Raw genomic sequence first — 17,811 nt, 5'->3', positions numbered from 1 at the left:
AGCGAGGCAAAAGGGTGCAGTAGCTTACTCACGGCCAGCAGGGAGCAATGATGGGCTCAGGTGAGGCAGAAGTTGTGGTGGCTACTCATGGCCAGCAGGGGGCGCTCCGATGCGAGGGATGATGGCTGCTCAGATGAGAAGGAAGAGCTGGGGGAGGAAGGGGCGATCCTCTGGGCACTCACACGGACTGTGCTGCTCTCCTGGCACTGGCAGCCACCAAAGTCTCAGTCAATGAGGCAGTCAGGACTCTCTTGCAAGCAACAGGCTTACAAGCAGGCAGCAGGGAGAGCTCCACAGCAGTGTTGAAACCACTGTGCAGGAGCAGTCCAAGGTGAAAAAAACACATGACTGTCTCTGCTCCCAGTCAGGGAAAAAGCTATTCACATCCAGCTAAGAACTGCCAAACCTTCGTTCCCCTCCCCAAATCATTTCAGCGGTATGTCAGAGTACTCGTCTACTCCTTTTGTTTTTTAATCACTGTCTATTTGCCTAGAAAACCACCCCCCCTTTCCAGCATCTTTTCCAGATGACAGATGGGAAGAAATTCCCTGAGAAACCTAACCAACCAAAAAAAATACAGGCCAAGAGCAACTGTTATTTAACCCAACATGGTCTCTCAAACGAGTTAAGCTGTTAATGCAGAATAATGTTTCCACAATCCAACCAGTTTGCTCACCATTCCTGAAAACCTCTTATGCAGGTTGGACAGCATGGTTGCATAAACGAGTCCTCACTTCCTCCAGAAGAATCAGGAGGACTGTAACTGGCATCCTGGGAAAAGGACTGGGAGTTCTAAATGGCATAGACTCTGAGGTACTAATGAACGAACTAATCAACTGACAGTTAAATAAACTGAAACAGTCACTGAAACTGTGGGGGAAAACAAAAAAAAATCTCCAACATTTTTAGTGTTAGAGAATCAAGGCATTACTTTATTCTGGCCAGGATGTACAACAGAAATAATTTCATCTACATTTTGTCCGGGTTGAGCAGAGAAAAACATTCCATTACGCATAACTGTACTAGATTTTTCAGATACTTATACAGTCAAAACCTATAGAAATTAATTGGTTCAATGTTCATTGGTCCCAAGTTACACAGTTCTTAGTATTTGGTTTCTTATTGGTTGCAGATTTCTTTGCCTCCAATGCTAATGACGTTCTCATTCCTTGATTCTTTTATCAGTCTTTTCCAGACCAGGTGTCTCCGACCATGCAGGGGTGATGTTTGGAGTTAATGTTCATTAATGGTTGTTACCAGTTATCTTTTGTGTATCTTCTGTGCTACTCCCAGTCTGTTGAGATGTTAGGGTCATCATGCCTTGAGTGATGAAAGAGTCCTTTGAAAAAAATATTAAAATTCCTTTCCCCTGGGGCAAAAGGGAACAAAGCTGACTAAAATTACATTAAAAAAATTTAAACTTTGTATAATTCCAATAATTTCTCCCTTTGGAAGTAATCTTCCCTTTGGGCTTTGGGAACTAATTAATGCCTTTTAACAAATATATTATTCTTCAGTGAGAGATAATTAATGCAAAGGACCATCAATTGATACAATTCCAATTGGAAGGGAAGGTGAAGAAGATACCTTACCCATTAAATGTCAAATGGTAAATTGGAATAATGATTTATTAAAAAAAAAAATTCCAGTCCTTGTGGTACCTAGCCAATCCCATCAGCAGCACAGTTGTGCTACTGATACACAGTGCTTTGGTATATGAAATAGACCCAATAATTGTATTAGGTTTAAATCACAATGAGACTGTCCCCTGGAGCATAGAGCATGGGCCCAAAAAGATGGAAATAAATGGCAAACTGTCGATATCGATGCATACATTGTGCAGGATGTGAGAAATGACCCCTCACTTTTAAAATGTCAAGGGTTTAATAAACCTTAACAAATATAACAAAGGATTGAATAAGGAAAAAAGAGCAGTGCTAGGAGCGTGGAAGTAAAACGCCATGTGCTTGCCCACAAAATGGCTGCTCGGCCTTTTATACCCTTGGTGTTGCATCAGACAACCCTAGCCCCTCCCAAAGTCTGCCAGTCGACTCTTCTTCACCGTCCATTGGTGGAGGCTCTTGCAACTTGATTGGAGGTGAGGTGCCATATTGCACCTCCCTAGTAACAAGCCTTCCCTCCTCCCAAATGCCCCGTGCAAGGGGCACATGTACACGCCCTCCCTTCACATGTCCCAACAATCAAGGCTGTCAAGTGGCAACAATAAGGGGGATGGGGGGGAGGGGGGGAAGGGGACTATGGGGAGAACAGAAGACGTCTAAACAACAAATTACAATAACAATTATACATCAATAAAACTTCTCTTAACATGTACACAATAATCATCCCTTAACTGCAAGAGCCAATTCATCACATTACCTATCTATAACAAGAAGAAACAAGGATTCATTTGTGAAAGTAAGACCATCAAAGCCCAAGACATTTGTCTTGACACTAAGCAAACTTTGTCATTTTGAGATTCATCCCAATGCAAACCTGCAAATGGTACTTGTGTATACTGGTAAAGGATGCATTTGCATGAGAACCTCTTGTGATTTTGTATGTGTAGATAACGTTACTGTAGATACAAGTAATCACTCTAATATTTGTGCTTGTAAGTTTATCAAAGATACAGGATGCAGTTTTAGTTATTTAGCTCCTGTTATAGCCTATCCATTTTTGGAATCTAACTATACTCTGATCCAAGACTTGCAGCCTACTCCGATTGCTATGAACCACACACTGGTAAAGGAACTGTTACGACACACAGACCTGAGACGCTTGCTGAAACAAGCCCAAGAGAATGGACAAAAGACTTTGATTACTGTTTAATCCTAAGTAGTATGTAGCAAAAGGTTAACCATAAGTAACATTGCAACAAGATGTGCAGGTAAAGCAAGCAAGATAACAAAGAAAGCAAGATAGCAGGGTGAGACAACAAACACCATCAAGAGCAAGTTTTAACGAAACTTGCAAACCTCAAAATTAGCTAAAAACAGATTAGACTGAAAAAAAGAAGCACCAGGCATGTGCTGAAGATAGAAGTGAAAAGATCAAATGTGAAGAAGACTACAGAAGCCTTCATCAAAAGACCACCAAAAGACTGACGACCACCACAGAAGGAACTGACGCATTTGTGAAAGCAACAAACTGTTGTAAAACCATGACACAGTTTTATGTAAATATGAATACGCTAATGAATGTTGTAATTATCACGTTGTGTGGAAGGACTTTTAAAATGTAACTGAAAGCTAAAGAAGATCGAGTGAGTTTTTGGTGGAAAGATCCCCCTCACTGAATAAACAAATACTTGCTCTATAGAGGTCTGACTACAGAGTTTTATTTTCTCACCCAGTTTTGGGATTCAGTTTGGCCAGCTAGCCAGGAGAGAATTCTTTGCATGGCTGAAAGGTCCACTGGAGCTGTGGATTCCCTTGATGTGCCCTGAGAATTTCTCTGAGGGACTCTGCACTTCACCAGCTCTCTGCAGGGGTAGACAAGGACTGACTGCAGGAAATTTAAGGTATTTGTTGACTGTTTTGAATTTTCTTTCTGGTCTTAGTTAAGTAACTCCTGTAAGACGTGTGTGACGATTTACACAGAGCTCTGTATCACGGGTGAAATTCCCGATGTTGATACATAAGGGGTTAGAGTCCCTTAAAAGGAAGTCTGATGACTTTAAGCATTGGCCTAGGTCTTGGAATTTTGGGTTTGATTGTTGTATGTGTCATTCTGTGTCTTCTATATAAGACTAGTGTTTCTTCTCTGTGTGTCTGTTAATAAATTTTTATTTCGTGGCTGTGTGTCTGTTAAAAGGTTTTTGATTTATGCCATATCATACTCTGTTACCTTGTCTGTTGTGCAGATCAGGACAGTCTAGATTGTGTGGGAGTGGACCGTGTGATCCTTTTGTGTAAATTGCTTGTCAACATTGTAAACGTGAATACTGGTGCAAGTCAAAACAAAGATTCCCAATTTGTAGTTGGTGCAGAATCCACGGAATAAGAGTTAAGAAAGGAACACAAGTGATAATTTTCACTGTAAAGTGCTGGCATCTGGATAGCACCAGGAATGGGTAGCACCAACAGTAAGGAGATTGTAAAAAATAGTCCATTGGGGTGTGTTTTAGCTCATTGGAAGGATTTGAGAGGAGTCTCTGGAGGCAATTTAAAGAAAAGTGATTTAATTAAATATTGTAATCAATGGTGGGCCACTATATAAATGAGAAAATTTGGAAAAGTGGCCTGTAAACAGGACCTTACAATATAATACTCTATTGCAGTTAATGTTGTTTTTAAGAAGATAAAACAAATGGAATTAAGTTATTTATCTGGATATGTTTTTCATTCTGAGAAACAAGCCTGAGTGGCAGAGAGGGTGTGGTATTAATTTACCCCCACAAGATCCATTAGTTTTGGCCCTAGAAAAAGATGGAGGTAAAAGAAAAATGAGGTGGTGTTTCTGCATGTAGTATAGCTCAGAGATGTCTTAAGCTGAGAGACAGAGAAGAAGATAGTGAGGTTGATCTTTAAGAATTACAATCTAATCTCTTCAGGAGAGTCCTGGGGCCCCTCAATTATTACCTAGTGGTAGTAGATTAGAAATTGAGAAAGGAGATGACTCAGACCACCCAGATGAGGGAAGGAGCTCAGGGACTCCAGTAACAGCTCGCACTAGAAGTAAGACTAAAAAGATTTTACCAGTTATTGCTCCTTTGAGACAAGTTGTAGGTCCTGAGGGAAATGACATGAGAGTAAAAGTACCTTTTTCCACTAGTGATTTGAATAGTTGGAGAGAAGAGATTAAAAATTTCAGGGAAGACTGTAGTAAAGTAGCAAAACTATTTGAGTTGATAGTCAAGAATCAGGACTCAGATTGAGGTGATGTCAATTTAATGTTGACAGAATTAACAGAAATTGAAAAAGAATTAGTGATTAAAACAGCTAAAGCACATGTGCAGGGACAAATTGCTAGTGGAGCCCTACAGGGTAATGTGAATATGCTATTCCCTACCACAAATCCTCTGTGGGATCTGAATTATCCAGACGAATATGCCTCACTAACCAGATACCGGGAGTTAGTCAAATTTGGATTAGAGAATGCCATTCTGAAAGCAGTAAATTGGGCGTTAATGTATAATGTTAAACAGGGACAGCACAATTCTCCTACCGACTTTGTAGATAGTCTCCGAGCGGCAATGCAAAAGTTTACAACCCTTGATCCTGCTTCAGAAATGGGAAAGCAGCAGTTAGTCTCCTTGATGTTGGGAAAGTCCAGCCCAGACATCAGACAGAAATTACAGAGATTAAAAGAGCCAGATAATAGAAATTTAGAAGCATTAATGGGAGAAGCCTGAAGGGTATATAACAACCGAGACAGGCAAGAGAAGAAAAACCTCACAGGGGCCATAGTGGCAGCTTTAGAACAACATCAAAGGGGGGGACATGGTCGAGGATGAGGCAGAGGCAGAGATAAACGTGGAAATAGTAGAGGAGATTCAAATCAATCTCAAGGGAGGTTAGGGCCAAACCAGTGTTGTTATTGTAAGGAAGAAGGGCATTGGAAAAGTCAGTGCCCAGAGTTATTGAACATTCCACAGGAAGCTGTTGTTGCAACAATAGATAACAGTTAGTGTTGGGGACTGGCAGATCTTTCCCTAGTAGACCTGCTGGCTAAGATACAGCTAGGGAATGATAAAGAAATTGAATTCTTAATAGATACAGGGGCTACATTTTCAGTTTTAAATCAAGCTTTAATGCTTAAAAGTGAAAAACATATCCAGGTAATGGGAGCCACAGGCCAACCAGAGAATGCCTTTTTCTTAAAACTGTTAGAATACAAAACTGGGAAAAGGAGGGGAATACATCAATTCCTCTAGCTGCCAAATTTTCCTAAATCCCTATCAGGCAGAGATCTCCTTGAAAATTTAAAGGCAACAATTGAGTTTAGAGAGGGAGAAATGAGATTTAAAGCACCTGAAGGCAAATTGATTTTATCATTAGGATTGGCAATTGATACAGGACCAGGGAGCAATAGTAAATATTTTGGAGCAAATAATGAATCAGGTATATCCAGGAGTATGGAATACTGATGCTTCTGGGAGATCTAAATTTTCTGACCCTATGTCCTGGTTTAGGACAAATTTTGGGAGGAAACCTTTGAAGGGGTCTCCTCTAGAAAGCAGATTTTAGCGGCCCCTCTTTCTACTGGTTCAGGAGAAAAATCTCCTTGGAGAAAAGTGGAAAAATGTTTATTTCACAACCAAAGTACTCACAAACATGAAAAAAATGAATAATATTAAACAATGAAACCTCTCACTGTTCTGAAGAGATGGTAAATTTAGAAAGTCCTTTTGTAGTCCAGAGAGAGTCCTTTCATGGGGTGTGGCTCTGCTTGCTCAGTTATTTTCAGTCTCTCTGGGGCTTGGACCCCAGTGTTCAGGCCACAGAGCCGATTGGGGGGGGGCCTCCAGGTGACTGTCCTGGTGTTCTGGACCAGAGAGAAGCTGAACAGTTCTAGACAAAAAAAAAACCATCTTGGAAAAACTTTTCTTGCAGTAGCTAATGAGGAAAACCAGCAAAAAAGCAAGGAAAACTCCCCTTTTCTCTCTCTCTCTCAGCAGTGGAGAACTTGGAGAGCACTGCTGCCGGTTCAGAGAGAGCTGCACTCTTACCTCTATGTTTTGAATACAGCCCCTCAGACATTCCACCGCTTCTCCTTGTCCCCTCCCTCTCCACTCTTGGACCTAGTTTTAAAAGTGCAGAACTTATTTCTGGGCTAAACAGATGGATGGGGATACAAATACAATACAGCATCATAAAGTCACCCTAGGACACCCTATTAAGACTGAATTACATACAGGAGCCAGGCCAGTGGTTAGGAGACAATATCCCTTGGGAATAGAAGACAGAAAAGGGATTGAAGCAACTATTAGCAAATTTTTCACACTAGGATCGTTGAAAGAATGTGAATCCAAATTTAATACTCCTATACTACCAGTGAAAAAAACCTAATGGAACTTATAGATTAGTGCAAGATTTGCGAGCAATGGGATTGCTAAAAGTATCTACCCAATGGCTGTAAATCCGTTCACTTTGCTACATAAACTCCAAGATAAGATAATCTTGTTTGGTTCTCAGTGATAGATCTCAAAGATGCTTTCTTCTGTCTACCACTTGCAGGAGAAATTAAAAAACATATTTGCTTTTGAGTGGGAGAACCCTAGCACAGACAGGAAAAACCAACTTACCTGGATGGTGTTACCTCCGAGGTTCAAAATAGTCCCACAATTTTTGGGAATCAATTGGCCAAAGAATTGGAACAATAGCAGTCTCCGCTGGAGAGGGAACACTCCTACAGTATGTAGATGTTCTACTAATTGCTACAAAAACTACCAAAGAGTGCCTTGCATGGACAATAAGTCTGTTAAATTTTCTTGGACTAAATGGTTATGGAGTGTCTCAACAGAAAGCTCAGCTGGTGCAAGAACAGGTGACCTATCTTGGATATGAAGTCTCTGGAGGACAATCCCTGGAATCCCACGGAAGGAGGCAATGTGACAAACACCTAAGCCAAAAACTGTCAAAGGACTCCATGCTTTTCTTGGAATGACAGGTTGGTGCCAGTTGTGGATATACAACTACGACTGATTGTGAAACCTTTATATGAGGTAGTGAAAGTTTCTAAAAATATTGTGGTGTGGACCCCTGAAACAAATCACGCCTTTGAAGAGTTAAAGTGCGAGTTCATGAGGGGCCCAGACTTGAGACTTCCTGACATGAGTAAACTGTTTTGGTTATTCTCACATGAGAGACAAGGAATAGCCTTAGGAGTTCTGGCACAACACCTGGGTCCTTACAAAAGGGCAGTAGCCTATTTTTCAAAACAACTCAATACTGTGAGCAAGGGCTGGCCTGTCTGCCTTAGAGCAGTAGCAGCAGTGATCATGAATGTTGAAGAAGCAAGGAAGTTTACACTAGGACAAAAGATTATTGTCTTAGTGTCACATGAGGTGTCAGCTGTTTTAGATGAGAAAGGGAACCATTGACTGTCTCCTTCGAGGTTCCTAAAATACCAAGCAGCCCTGGCCACATCTGATGATATTGAAATTCAAGTGACCAATATCATTAACCCAGCCTCTTTTCTGCAAGGAAGTCCAAAGCCGAACCTGTAGTACATGATTGCCCAGAGACCATTGAAGCTGTGTACTCCAGCCACCCAGATCTAAAGGAAGAGCCACTCCCAGATGCCATGAACTGGTTCACTGATGGCAGCAGTTTTGTGAGACAGGGTGTGCGATTAGTGGAGTATGCTGTGACTACAGTCTCAGACGTAATTGAGTCAATCCAATTACCAGCAGGAACCTCAGCACAAAAGGCTGAGCTGATAGCCCTCACTTGAGCATTAGAACTGGCAAAAGGAGAGAAAGTTAATGTTTGGACTGATTCCTGTTGCGGTTAGTGTTTGTGTTACCCCAGCTTTCAGTTTCATAATCCAGGTAATGGTTGCTTCTGATATTGGTTGCTTCCAAAGCACTCCCTATGTTGTTCCAAGTTGGTTTCTCCCTAAGTTGTATCCACACGGATGTAAACCACTCCCCTTTCTCCTCCCCTTTGCTCTCATTGGAACTGGCTCTATAAACCACTCCCCTCACTCCTCCCCTAAGGTTATCCCATTGGCTGGCTGTTTGTACCCTCCCACTGGGTTTAGCCGGTATATAAGCCACTGCAGAGCTGCTTTTTCTTTTTTGCTTCTGAATCTCTGGATTAAAAGACCTTCTGGAATATCAGGCAGAGATCATCTGTCGACTCTTTTACTTTTCTCCCTGATGCTGGTACTAATAGCTGCTGCTAATTCCACTGTAGAGCCGCAGCTCTGAAGTTCAGCTCTTGAAGAATTTATCCTGGAGTTGTTCCACACACCTTGGCGTGGCTGCTGGTGTTCTCAAAGAGCTAGCTAAAGGCTCCAGTGGCCGCGTCAGCTGGCGCCCAACTGTGAGGCCTCCCGATAGGTCTGAGACCTCATGGAAGAACCTGTGCAGTCACTTGTGGGTGACTGCAGTTAAGGAGTTGGTCGTTAGCTACCCTGGTGAGAAGCAGGCCGATTTCTGTCTGGTAGCATCCCCAGGGATGCAGACGACAACCCCCAGGCACCAGGGTCGGTCTTTGGGAGAGGGACCTTGGCTACAGCTCCCCTTGTCCAGGCAGCAGTGGTGAGTATTCCCCAGGGGGGAATTGGATGAGACTAGGAGGGACATTTTTGCTTTGTGTCCTGAACCCCCTAGAAGCGTGGGAAGGGGGTGGTGTCCTGTCCTCGGGCTGCTTCTGGATTTTATTTTATTTTATTTTATTTTATTTTATTTTAGTTTAGTTTAGTTTAGTTTAGTTTAGTTTAGTTTAGTTTAGTTTATTCAAGTTTATATTTCTGCTGTAGTCAAGAGTAGAGTTTGCTGAGCTGACCCGAATAAATATCTTATCATGGGTGCTAAGTTGTCAGCACAGCAGAGAGGGATTTTTACCCAGCTTGCAGGAATCTTGAGGGCTGGGGAAAAGCATTTTTCTAAAGGGTTATTAAAAAAATTAGTCTGCTGGCTGTTCCTTCACTTCCCCCAGGTCTCCCCCATGAATGTAACATGCCCATGGAGCCATATGGAAAGAGGACTCCTGACTGCACAAAAGAAGATCATCAAATATGCAACTGAAATCCTCAGGCTCCACGAGGCTATGAAATTCCCATTGCAAGTGGCAATTATACATTGCTGAGGACACTCTAAAGGTAACAAATTTGCAGATTATGAAGCTAGAATTGCTGCTGAAAGAAATGAACCAATTGTGGCAGCTTTAATACCTACTGCAGTATCAACTAAGCAGCCTGTAAATACCAACATTCTGATTATAAATGGATTAGCGAAAATAAAGGAAAACTTCTAGAGAATGTTTGGGGACATTTAGAAACAGGTCAACTAATAATACCAGAAAAGTTAAGGAGACATTATGTAAAATCTGAACATGCTAAGACCCACTGGGGAGCAGAACCCTTACACCAATACCTAAAGGAACAAACTGTAGGCCCAGGTTTGCAAGACATTGTTAAAGAAGTAACATCACAACGTGTGACTTGTTTAAAGAATAATCCGAATACAACAGTTAGGCTAGAACAAGGGGTTATTAGTAGAGGAGCTTTTCTGAGAGATTTGTGGCAGATAGACTTTTCTGAACTCCCAAGAAAGGGGGTTTTTCGATATTTGCTGGTACTTACTGATACTTTCTCTGGGTGGCCAGAAGCGTTCCCTTGTAGGACAAATAAAGCTAGAAAAGTGATAAAAGTACTGTTGAATGAGATCATACCTAGATTTGGTGTACCTAGGTAAATATCCTCTGAAAGATGATCACATTTTTGTGTGCAAATTGTGCAAGCTGTCAGTAAGGCCTTGGGAATTGAGTGGCAACTGCATACTCCTCACAAGCCACAAGCTAATGGTCAAGTAGAGAAAATGAACCATATGCTTAAACAACAAATAGCTAAGATCTCTCAAGAGACAAATTTGTACTGGTACCAAGCATTATCCATTGCCCTCATCAGAATCAGGGTAAAGCCATGGTCAAAAGAAAAAATTAGCCCATTTGAAATTTTATATGGTCGACCTTATGGGTTAAATGTCACTCATGATAAAATCCTGACTCGGGTAGGTAATTAATATATTTATGAATACTTAAAAACCATTAATGACGTTTCTTCCACCCACTGCCCACCTCACCTGGGCTAACAGCTAGCTCCGGGAAGCCTGCGTCGGTGAGTGGCCCCTCCCCGGCACCACTCTGGGAGCCGCAGAAGGGGTGTAGCAACAGCTACGCCTGGGCGAGTAGTCAAGGAAGGGACAAAGAGTCGCAGGAGAGACCCTTTACGGTTCAGGGGGAAGGGATTTATTGAAGGAAGAGGCAACAGGTCCGGAGGTGGGGGGGGGAAACCACAAAAGGCAGTTTGAGGAGGTTCTACACAGGCTTAAGTACGGGGGAGGAGCAAGGGGAGGGCACAAAACTCTGGCCAATAACGGTTAACGGGGGAGGTACAGAAGGCGGGGAAAGGGGTACATTGAGCCAATAAGGTAAACTGAGGGTGGGGATACATACAATATAACCAATCATGAATACAAAAGGGAATGCTTGACACAGAAACTTCTAGAACAAAGGGAGGGGCTACAAAGGATTGACATCCAGTGGGGCAGGGTTTAGGGTGAGGGACGGGGAAGGTTCCAGATAAAGGGGAGGGGTTTAGGATGACTGACTAGGACAAAGGCGGGAAAGGGAAAAACCGTTACGTACTTAACTTAGGGGAAAGAAACTGGGATGAACCATCAACACAGAAGGAAAATTAACATTAAACAACACAACACATTAACACTCAATTGCATCAGAAGTAAAACACTGTATTTGAAAATCAACCTAAGCAACCAGATCATAAATTGCAGACAATTGATCCTGGTGACTGGGTGTATGTTAAAAATTTTTCAGGTGATCCTCTACAGGAGAAGTGGGACAGACCATTCCAAGTCCTGACAACCTTCAATGCAATTCGCATGAGAGAAAAACCTACCTGGATTCACTATACCTGAGTGAAAAAAACTCCTGTTGCACCTTGGACAGTAGCAACCATTGGTAATGACAGACTGAAGCTGAAACTCAACCATAAATCATGAATACTTTGTTATGCTTTGATGCTTTTTGGCAGATTGTAGTTACTTTTTATGTAAATAGGTATGTGGCTTTGCTTGAGGCAATAGCTAATCATACTGGAATAAGAGACTGTTGGCTGTGTGGAGAGGTACAACAATTACACTTAGCATTGTTAGGGATATCCTCTAGTATTTGGACTGAATTAAGCCCGTATGCCTTGTATAATAGTAGTACACAATGCAAACAAATAGGTTCATCTTTAGGAGAACCCCTTTTTCAGTTATCACTCATCAATCAATCCGTTATTTATGTGGAGTCAAACTTTACAGGACCAAAATTTGGCCAGTTTAATAATACTACCAATTTTACCAGAATTACCACCATTTCAACGAAACAAGTCAGGCACCACCTACCTCAACAGATTTTAAAATTCAATTTGCTCAATGGCATGACTATTTGTCTGTAAGGCATACTAACAATTCCATTTAAAACTCGTAATCCTGTTCCTAACATTCCAGTTAAGTCCCTTCATGTCCTGTCCCTGAGGTGTGCTTGCTTTTGTAACCATCTTGTCCAGCCCTCAAATGAGGTCTTTAGAAAAGGGGAGCAGGCTGATTGGATTCTTGAGATGTTGATTTGCATTAGCAATTCAACACGTTTGAGAGACCATTCTGGGTTAAACAACAGTTGTTGTTGGCCTGTGTTCCTTACCACATATAGGCCTGTCTCATAAATTTTGGGTTCAAGCTTAAGTGGCATAATTTGAGTTATAGCTGATTTGGTTGTTGTTGTACTAGATATAGCATGTATTCTAAAGGAAATCCAGAGAGCTTTAGCATCTCCGGGCCCCATATGATTGGTCCAGAAACAAGTTACTTCGACGGAGATTTCAGTTAATGTAAAATTATACCAACATTCTGATTCACTTGGACAGGAGCAACTCTCTTGGTGCTTATTACGAGTAGAGACACTGATCTCGGTTGCTTTCTCATGAGTAGTCCCATTAACCATTCAACACCCTATACTGATTTCCTTTCCCAGGATTCCCTGAATCCACCAAGCTTTTCCTTGCTCCTTTCTTTGCCAATTTTGCCTTTCATATACCTGATTCACCTGTATAACTACAACTGCTAAATTTTCATCTTTTACCAATGATTGAGCCCATTTCACCCATGATAGTGGTTAGCTTTTTTCTTCTGCCTTCACTCAGAGTCAGGATTGAATGCTTGAGATGGATTTCTTATTCAGACTTGGTTGGTCTGATCCAATTGATTTCTCCCAAAAGCTGCTGTAGATCTTGCAAATTGTGGACATTGGTTCTGAGTTGTATCTTCTGTGGCCTAATTGCTTGCTCTGAGATTCTCCATCCCAAGTATTTCCATGGTGAGACTTCTTAGATCTTTGATGTAGAGACTTCCAGTCCTGTGTTTTGAACTTCTGCAATCACTCTGTCATGAGCCTCTTGCAATTCTTTCTGTGTTGGCACTGCAATGAGCAGATCATCCGTGTAATGAATGATCATCGCTTGTGGATGTTTCTTTCGCGCTGGAGACAAGGCCCTTGCCACGAACCATTTGCAAATCATTGGCGAGTTTTTGAGTCCTTGAGGAAGAACCACCCAATGATATCTTTGCAACAGTTCTTGTTTGTTGATGCTTGGGACAGAAAATGCGAATACTTTTGGTTACCCCCTATCTCGATTATACTCCTTTTTTTTCTGTTTCTTTTCTTTAAATCGTCATACACTGGGACTCCTAAGTGTGCTCCTGACTCTTTTGGCAATAGGAAGAAGGCTGGTTTAATAATCCCTATAATGCAACTCCCTACCCAATCTCTGGGCAGTTTGGTGTATGCTGTATTACCACAGATCCAAAATAAAGGTTGTGGAGCTTCCCAAAATGCATCCCCTATTTCGGCTGGGGATTCCCAAAACTTTGACAATTCCCTTATGCCCCAAAATGGGTTAACTCCTTTCTCTGTACATTCGTGTAACTCATATTTCTCATGGTAAATACACCCTTTTTCCATTTTTCCAACAGACCAGTATCTATTTGGCTCTCTGGGGATCCACCTATAGATCCATCAAGAGACTGTCACAGTGCAAGCTGGCTTGTACTGGGCAGTTAATCTGACCACTGATAAGAGAAGCAGCCTGGCCTGATAAGACAGGCCCCCAGAGAACAGAGATAGGACAGAATTGGAGACAGACAAGGATGTGACCCAATGAGTTCCAGACCAAGGTGCAGAGAGCTATTGGTCAGAGAGCTGAGCAGCCTGAACTTGGAGCCAATCACAGACACTTTCCCAGGAACATTAAAAGGGGTATTTAAGGTGAAGTCAGAAGGGAATAAAGGCTTTTTGTCACATGGATTACAGAGTGTAGTGTCTTCTGTCTCAGGCACAGCACCAGTCAACATATCACCTGGTGAGCCGCGACATGATCTGCTATAGCCATACCGCTGTGAGCGGGGGAGACAGAGCCATACAGAGAGATGGGAAGTGCTGGCCTGGAGCCAGGTCGTCCAAAGAGACAGGAAGAAACTTTAGCCAAAGGGCTGAAAAAAACATGGGAAGCATCTTTTGTGCAGACACACATCCGGCAGTAGAGGTATGGATAGAATTTTTGGAGGGATGGGGAATTGAATATGAAGAAAAATCACTCTTTGATTTAATACTATGGACAAAAGAAAAGGGGGTAGAGCCAACTGCAGAAACTGCACTAGATATAGACTATTGGACTAAAATTGGAGAAGAAATGCTAAATGCTGCTTTAAAAAATGATAAAAATGCAATTAAAGCTTTAAAACCTTGGAAAATTATCTTAAAGTTGATAAAAGAGATAAAAGCCGACTTATTCAGTGACAGCATGGAAGAAAATGTGCTTACTCCATGCAGAGAGACTTTATTGACCAGCATATCCTTGGTAACTGGCTCAGAGACCCCTAATCCACCCCAAACTGCTGTGAGGAAACCCGAGGAAAAATCCCAAGATGGCGGCAACCACGTGGTCACGGGCAGGAGAAGACAAACTCAGTCTGGCTCGTGGGGTTCAGCTTCGCCCCAAGCCCAGCCCTGGTGGGACGTGCCTCCCGCTCTGACCACGCCTTGGTGGGAGGTTCCGCCTCCTTCGACCCAGCCTTGGTGGGTGGTTCTCGCAGTCTCGGTCCAGCCTCAGGCAGGAGGGGTCCCGACCCAGGGCCAGCCCCAAGCAGGCGTGCATCTGCCCTGAGAAGCCCTGCCTCCGGGGTGAGAGGTTTCGGCCCCAGCCCAGCCTTTGCAGGGCGTGTCTTAGCCCCAGCAAGAGGACCTGACACCTCCCCGAGTCGTCATAGAAACCCCTGCCGACCCCCAAGAAGAGGCGCACCACGATGACATCACACGAGGAGGGACACACGACAAACCCGGAAGTGCCTTGGGACCAAGAGATACCAACGCCAAAGCCCCGAGAACAGCTCCAGAGTCGAGCTTCAGCCCTAATGCTGCGACCACAGCACCCACAGCTTCTTCACATCAGAAGCCAAGCATGGAACAGCTCCAAGAAGTCACTGTACAGAGGAACAGCCTAGACACCCAGGAATGGAACACAAGCCCTCCAGCTAATAGCCTCCAAACAGCAGGTCCAGCCACACTGATGCTCCAAACAGAAGCCATCCCTATTAAAGACCCAGTAACCAGTCAGAGGTAAAACAAAAAGCGATAGGGTGTGGGGATATAGAAACAGCTGCATTGATTTCTGTGCCTGTGTATTCCACCAGCACCAGGAAACTGGCAACAGGGGGAGGGAACAATTGAAGCTTTCCCAGTTAGTAATGGGACAACACCTAACCAATACGTACCCTTTAATTGGCAAATCCTTTTACAGCTACACCAAATAGCTACTAAACATGGGTTTGGATCCCCGGCTGTTGCAAAATTGCTTCAATTTATAACTTCTAGTGAACTAATCCCTTATGATATAAAGCAAATTGCAAAATTACTCTGTACTCCACTACAATACATGATATTTGAATCAACCTGGAGAATATATGCAGAGGGGCAAGAGTTACAAAACTCGAGATTATCACAGCAAGATCCGTGCTTTGGGGTGGGGGTTCCCCAACTAATGGGAATATGTCCCTTGGAGAATCCTCAAACCCAAGCACGCTTAAATTCTTTAATATTAAACCAAGCAAAAGAATTGGGGATGAGAGCCCTAAATAAGGTTACAAACATGTTTGTACCAACCCAGAGATATACAAATATAAAAGAAAATCCTAGTGAATTCTACATGCACTTCATAGAACGATTACAAGATGCCATGGAAAAACAAATAGCTAATGAAGATGCAAAGAATCAGGAATTGTTACAATTATCACGAGATAATGCAAATGAAGACTGTAGAAAACTCATAAATGCATTGCTCAAAGAAAATCCATCCTTAGAAGAAATGATTAATGCATGTGCTAAGGTTGGAACTGCATCACATAACATGGACATGTTAGCTAATTCTATTGCAGCTGCAGTAAGGCTGAGAGCACATTTCTTCAATCGGAGACAGCAAAGCCACATGAAAACGAACTGTCCCAAAAAACCTGCCTTGCAGAAGAAGGCTCGAGGACAAGGTAACGTCAATTCACCCTGTAATCGAGGTGGAAAAACCAGAACAGTAAAAATGAAGATTAGAAAACTTAACCACACCATCTGAGGCAATGCAAACAGCAATGTTCACCTTCAGCAGAGCTCAACAACTGCTTCATCCACCTCCAACTTGACTTTGACAAAGCCTGCATATCTTGCAAGTTTTACTAAGTTAATATTTGCCTTGTTAACCTGTTTTCTTACAGTTGCTAAAGGAGTATTTTGTCAGAGTTGCAAATATAGTCTACAAATTTTTAAGTGTGCATTGGAGTTTACAGTAGAATGTTTGCTGACTTTATTCATATATGTTGCAATAGCATCACACTCAATCAGCTATCCTGAGAATTTTAAAAATCTTGCTTACTCTAAGTTCAACAAAACAGATCTCTATGAATTAGTTTAGTAAAAGATATTTAATTGGCAAATCACAGTTGCAAAGATTTCTAAAGTACCTAGATCTTGTCACTTCAGTTTAAAAGGTTTAAAATTTATTAAAGATTTGTTTTAAAATATCATAGAAAATTTTGCCTAGTCTAAGGTTTGAACTCTGGCCATGTTGAGATTTTAACTAAGCAAGAGGAAATGTTTATCATCAAAGCCATCTCAGTCTATTTCGATTGCGGCCAAATTGGAATTTGACTGACAAGGAAATAAAATTATAAAATCCAGATATTTCTGAGTTTAAAATGAAAATAAGTCATTTTGACTAGCTAATTTAGCCTTGCAAAAGCTAAAACTCTTTCCTTTGGGATAAACATGAAGAATCTTATCTGGAGAAGATTCTCCTAAGTTATAATTTAAAGGAAAACTCAACAGTATTAAACACTAAAATTGGATTGCAACATATCAGAAATTATAATTCTCACCACATAGAAATAATTTAAAGGTGTATGTTTTGTTTCTTGTTTTAAATTCTAAAAACAAAAAAGGAGGAGAAAGGATAAATAGAAGCACATGTGTTCTTAATTGAAACAGTCAAGTTAAATAGTGTATTGTTTTTTAAATAAAACAAAGAAAGGGGAGTAAGGAATAAAGGAAATACATATGTTCTTATTTGAAATGGTTTTAAGTTAAATGGTTTCTTGTTTTTAAAAAAATGTTAATGATTTGGAACTGAGTGGTCCTTGTTTAATGTTGAATTGTAACATTGTAGTTATTAAGCATTGAGCCTGTAACATGTCAAGCTAAAAATTATGTTAACAGTTTTCTAAATAAAAACACCACAACTCCAATGATACATCAAGCACATCAATAATTTGGAATACTAAGCTTATAAAATTCAATAACAAAAATTTAAATTTTAAGGAATTGTGGCAGTAAATATTGCAACTTTTCTAAAAGATACAATTTGAAACCCAGTCGGCTTGTTAAGCAGGCAAAGTACCTGAGTGAAAATCCCAGTTCATCTATTAAACCTTAAGAGCTCATGTATCATTGGTTGAGAAAGTAAATGACAGAAATTGCACCTACCTCACAAAGTTATGAGACTGAAATAACAGAGTTGTTTGTTTACAAAAAAAAT

The sequence above is a fragment of the Sturnus vulgaris genome, chromosome W, assembly GCF_052056855.1.
Source record: "Sturnus vulgaris isolate bStuVul1 chromosome W, bStuVul1.hap1, whole genome shotgun sequence".
Lineage (NCBI taxonomy): Eukaryota > Metazoa > Chordata > Aves > Passeriformes > Sturnidae > Sturnus > Sturnus vulgaris.
This window is presented reverse-complemented; position numbering follows the sequence as displayed.